The sequence below is a fragment of the Neoarius graeffei genome, chromosome 1, assembly GCF_027579695.1.
Source record: "Neoarius graeffei isolate fNeoGra1 chromosome 1, fNeoGra1.pri, whole genome shotgun sequence".
NCBI classification, from domain to species: Eukaryota; Metazoa; Chordata; class Actinopteri; order Siluriformes; family Ariidae; genus Neoarius; species Neoarius graeffei.
The window spans coordinates 30,199,778-30,205,592 of record NC_083569.1 but is presented as its reverse complement, the minus strand read 5'-3'; the positions used below and the strand labels follow the sequence as shown (position 1 = coordinate 30,205,592).

The window sequence follows — 5,815 nt, the reverse complement described above, 5'->3', positions numbered from 1 at the left end:
AAGATCATGCCACCATCTGAGCAGTCACGTCACCGATATAAACATTAGTAGTTACGAAATCCGATCAGTAAGGTCACATGGTGTTCCTTTTTAACCAAAATCTCATCTCATCATCTCTAGCCGCTTTATCCTTCTACAGGGTCGCAGGCAAGCTGGAGCCTATCCCAGCTGACTACGGGCGAAAGGCGGGGTACACCCTGGACAAGTCGCCAGGTCATCACAGGGCTGACACATAGACAACCATTCACACTCACACCTACGGTCATTTTAGAGTCACCAGTTAACCTAACCTGCATGTCTTTGGACTGTGGGGGAAACCGGAGCACCCGGAGGAAACCCACGCGGACACGGGGAGAACATGCAAACTCTGCACAGAAAGGCCCTCGCCAGCCCCGGGGCTCGAACCCAGGACCTTCTTGCTGTGAGGCAACAGCGCTAACCACTACACCACCGTGCCGCCCATCTAATGAAATATAAAGTGTTTAAAATAATAGATAGTATCATCTGGAAGCATTACATATGTAATGTGGTAATTGATTAATGAAACTCTTTTATGTTGTTGGCAATTTGTTTTATTCCAAGCGTGTTTTTAATGAAATGAACAAACGTTCACACTAAAGAATGAGCAAATAATAAGCTAAATAATGAGGTAAATGTGTTCTCTGTGCTCGCTTATTTCACTGTTACCCCCCAATCATGCAGTCTTGATTATTTCAACTGTTATCCACAGTGTCAAGTGGGTAATGATCTCCCTTATAATTGCACACACGCACACAGCTCAAAATCATCAAAATCTTTGTCTCTCTCTCACACAATGTTAGATGTGCAGGAGAGATGGCATGAGGTCGTTGCAGTGCAGTTCGAGCACAAATCTGCGCACTGGTGTCGGCTCTACTCTCCCATTTGCTGCCCTGTGTTTGGTCTGTCTGGGGTCCTGGAGGCGGTGATGTGACTCATCGGTGGTTGCCGTGTCTGTATCGGGCCCCTGCCTGCTTCGCTGGTGGCTGGTGGGATTATGGGGTTTTGCACTATATTTTACTGTTCTTTTGTATTGTGATTGTTGTATAGGTATTGTGTAGGTTTTGTCATTGCTCTTTTCTTTCGATTGTCCCTGTTGTTCTAATTTTTGTATGCCCTTGTTTCTGATGCGGTCTGTCATTCCTGTGCGAATTTTTTTTTTTTTTACTTTTTTATATGTCACATGTGTGTGTTCCATATGTTTTTTCAAAGTTTTGGTGTCTTCAGTATTGTTCTGCGATCTAGAAAATGGTAGAAAAAAATCTGATACAAATCACTGATACTGTATAAATCACTTAAAGATTTAATTTGCACTTTTGAAAATCTACCTATTCATTTGGTTCTTTGCACATCTTGTGTTCATTGTTTGTGCACTGTTGTCTTTGTCTATTGTCTTTGTTTTTTGTTGTGCTGTATAGTTTTTGTGTTGGTATAATTAAAAAGCATAGATTGTCAAAAAAAACCTGAAAAAAGAATATAAACCCCAAATATCCAAACTCGCTTTTAACAGAAGTCATCAAGGAATCACTGAACATTTTTGTGAAACAGTATTTTTCATTGAAAAACTGTCATTAAACATAAGACGTACAGTAAAAGGATGACTTAAAATCCAACAATCAAGACAATGATGGAATCAGTTTTCATGCTCTCATTATGTTAAAGAAGAGTTTTGCTTATGGATCCTCTCAGAAATGAAAGTTCGTATGAACAGAACTGGTAACTGGTGCCAATGTTCGGCTGTTACCAATGTTGCTGAAAATTTTTCTCCCATTGTTTAGTCTTTGTTCGCAGAAATATTTTTACAAGCCTTGAGACATATTGAAGCATTTCAGAATAATTCACCAATAAACAGTTTATTATAAAAAGAGGAAACACTGAAAGTAGATTGCACACAAGCATGACAATTTTCTCATCTTTAAGTAAATATATAAAAGATATAAGATTATATTATGTGTAATAGCTGTTCCTATTTGTACTGTGTATCCACCAGGCTAATATATATCAGAAATTCTCAATATTGACTTCATTTCACTAAAACACACCTCACTGTGTAAAATCACTGTAGATTACAAAAAGCTAACACACAAATATCATTGTAAAATTCAGACTCTGCAGGATCTTGACTTCAGAAAGTGGGATGTATATGAACTTATTGAAAACTTGTTTAGTGCTTTTAGCAAGGATATAGCAACTCACAGCAACTATTTACAACCATGGTGAGCAGAAAAGGAGCTCAGCAATCAACAGCAGAAGACCACACTGGGTTCCACTCCTGCAGCCAAGAACAGGAATCTTCAAATCAAGAACAAGTTCCTATTACACTGGCAAGTGAGTGTATATTTTTATTGACCTCTCAAACCATCCATTGATTTATTTTTAACTGATTATATCATTGATATTATATCATCCGGAATTGTGTAACCTTAGCAGTTGATCAGCCTTCAGTGTAACATAACTGTGTGAAAGTTTTTGTACAGTGCAGTTGGATTTCCTGTCACTGTGGGCTGCAGAGCACAGTAGTATAGTGCAGAGTCTGATACAGCAGCAGAGGAGATGAGCAGATCCACTTGGTTATTCTTTTCATCAACTTCAGCAGAGAGACGTGGTGAGATTGAGTCACTTTTATATCCACTTTGGGATATAAAAAGAAGGAACTCCAGTTTAGATTTTGTCTGTCCCATTGCAGGTAGTTTCCTTTATCACTTGATTTGTCGCTGCAGGACAGAGTAACGTCACTGCCTTCATCTATAACTGTATGTGTGAAAAGTGGCTTTATTGAAGCTGCCATGGAGTCACCTGTCATAGAGAAGAGAGCATGCACATTCTCATTTTTCTTCCCACCACACAGAAGAATAAATCCCTAATTCAACACTTAATATTTCTGCAGTGACAAAAAAGGTCAAATTTAACTCACCACAGACACATGAATATAACAGTGAACATGATGAATGGTCTCAGCTGAGTGAAAGTATTCTTTCTGTACTATGTTATGTTCACATCATAAAGGTTCATGAAGCTCCAGCCCACAGCACCACATGACAGTGTCACCATTGTTACTGACAGATTCTTGATTCTTACTGAAGCATCCTGGCTTTACATTCAGCCTCACATGGGGAACCTGTCTTCAACTCAGACTGTCAGTAGAATTCATGGAATTATGAAAAATTAATCATTCTAATCTGTAAAAATCTAATCAATACATTATTAAATGTTTAAATTCCCTGTTATATTTGTTTTATAAGTGGTTTTGCTGCATTAGGAGATTTGGCCTGATCTGAAATTGCTGTAAATAAGTATAAATCATGACAAATAATTTAGTATGACAAGTTATTATTATTATTATTACAATGTGATTGATTTATTGACTTTGTAATAATGAAGCCTGTTATTTCATTGAGGTGAGGAACAAACCAGCTGCTGCTCTTGGTAATATTATGAAAGATGCCACCAAGCCATTAGGCCTTAAGAGGTGTGATGCATTTTGTGTGTGACGTTTGCTGGATCGAGTGAAGGTTGCACAGAGAGAGAGAAAGAAACTGGGTGTTTTATTTATTTGTGTTTCTTATTTCCTCCTTCAACCCTCATTGGGGCCTTTGACAGACCTGAAGGGAGAAAGATTCCGTCTCAGGTTCTGATCTAAAAATATTGGGACCTGAGAGAAGTGGTGCTTGTGAGTTCTTGCTGCTGAGGAAGAAGTTTCTTCAAAACATGTTACACTTAAGTCTCTATCATCGAGCCTTTGACACCAACAAAAATACTTCAATTAAAGCTCTAAAGGATTCTTATAATGCTGAAAATATTTGTAAGTTCCTGGTTACATAGCACTAGGAAACTCGGGACAAGAACTCCATGACATGTACATGGAAAAAGCATGAGGTTAAGAAAATTACAAGTTAAAAAAGACAAGAAGACAGAGTCATCTATATCCCTCACCCTATATACCAACTATATACCAAGTTTCAAGATATTATTTGTCACATTTTTCAAGTTCTGCTGCAGGAAACCAACCCTACCTTTTTACACTGACCTCAGCAGCCCATGGCATAAGCCTACCAGTCCTTTGGTCCAGGTGAGCTAAAAATTAAAATTTCTCACATTTCTTCGTCTCAAAAGGCACATATACATTACTTAATCAACACATAAAGAAAAGAAAGAAAGCACAACTTTATTCATCATACACTTGTGAAATTTCCTCTCTGCATTTAACCCATCTGAAGCAGTGAACCCACACACCTAGAGCAGTGGGCAGCCATGCTAACAGCGCCCGGGGAGCAGTTGGGAGTTAGGTGCCTCGCTCAAGGCCATCCCATATTAACCTAATCACATGTCTTTGAACTGTGGGGGAAACCAGAGCACCCAGACACAGGGAGAGCATGCAAACTCCATACAGAAAGGCCCCCTCTGGCTGCAAACCCAGAACCTTCTTGCTGTGAGGCAACCATGCTAACCACTTACACCACCCAAAATTATGCTTACTCAGGTAGCGTTTTTTCTTGCCATGACCCAGATTCAAAACGGGGTTACTGTGGCCACAACGCAGAGTACTAACCACTATACGATCATGGCGAACTACTCAGAGATAGGCATAGACTAACTTTCAAGACCATACCACTCATAGTTTTCAAGTTCTGCTCTGGAAACAAAACCTCAGACTAACCTGAGAGACTTAGTCTGAAATTGTTTCCATGGAAACATGAAAAATTTAAATTTCTCAAATTTCTTAGTATGAAAAGGCACATCTGCATCACCTTGTTAATATGTATACCAAGTTTCAAATCCGTATCATGAATAGTTTTGGATATATGCTTCGGAAACAAACATTGCTCTTAGAAACTAAGTCAAAATCTATTTTTTATGTAAAAATTTGAAAAATACTTGAGAAAGTAGCCAGAATGTACAGTCCATTGACACACTGCATTATTTAAAATGTGTGTCCTTTTTTTGTGAGACAAATAGTAATTGTGATTATAAAATAAATTCATTGAAAGATGTGTAAAGTACTTTTATATAACAATAATTAATACTTAATTAACAATTATAATTATTATTACAACAATTGTTAAGCAATTTATTGTTATATAAAAGTACTTTACACATTTTTCAATGAATTTATTTTATAATCATGATTTATTTCTTTCATATACATGTATTTATCAAAAGTGAGGTGATGTTGGGTGCGGGAGGTTTTTGCATGACCCAATAAAAATAACTTCAAAAAAGTAATATATGAGTAAAAGTTCACCAAATGCAACATCAGGAAAGTAGAAATTTTGCAAACACTTTCACAGTCATAACCCCAGTGCAGGGGCTTCAAGGTTCTGCTGTGGCCCCAAGCTTCAGCAGCTGTGAAAGAGTTAAGGCTCCATAGCTCAGTGGTGAGACCACTGATCTAGTAAACCTGGGGTTGTGAGTTCAATTCTCACTGGGGCCTGCAAGGAATGCTTTGAAGGTGGAAGGATGATCTAGGTAGAAGAGGGGATATTGAGAATGCTGACACCAGAAAGTGCTGCTGATGATTTCTCATCACCTGAAGACCACTTTCTGCTGGTCAGAAGGGCCTCAAATAGGCAGTTTGAAAATCAGTGAGATTGCTGAGGATCTGAAGTTGTCTTTGGTGTGTAATTTCTGTAAAGCACTTTGCCCTCAAGTCTCCATCAATGCCCACCGTCAGGTGGTATTTGTTTATATTTGGAGGCTACTTTGCAAAATTTACCAAGTCTTTTTTTTGGTAATAATATACAAGTTCAGATATGAATTCATAAATCTGGGCTTGTTGTAATGTTTGTAGGCTGCTGTT

The 5,815-nt window shown here is 38.2% G+C and overlaps 1 non-coding gene across 1 annotated transcript; it reads left to right on the top strand.

Annotated features, from left to right (window-relative positions):
* The first annotated feature begins 5,376 nt into the window (after positions 1–5,376).
* trnat-agu (transfer RNA threonine (anticodon AGU)) lies at positions 5,377–5,449 on the top strand. Its single transcript has one exon. It is a non-coding gene; the product is annotated as a tRNA-Thr (tRNA).
* Positions 5,450–5,815: the final 366 nt, after the last annotated feature.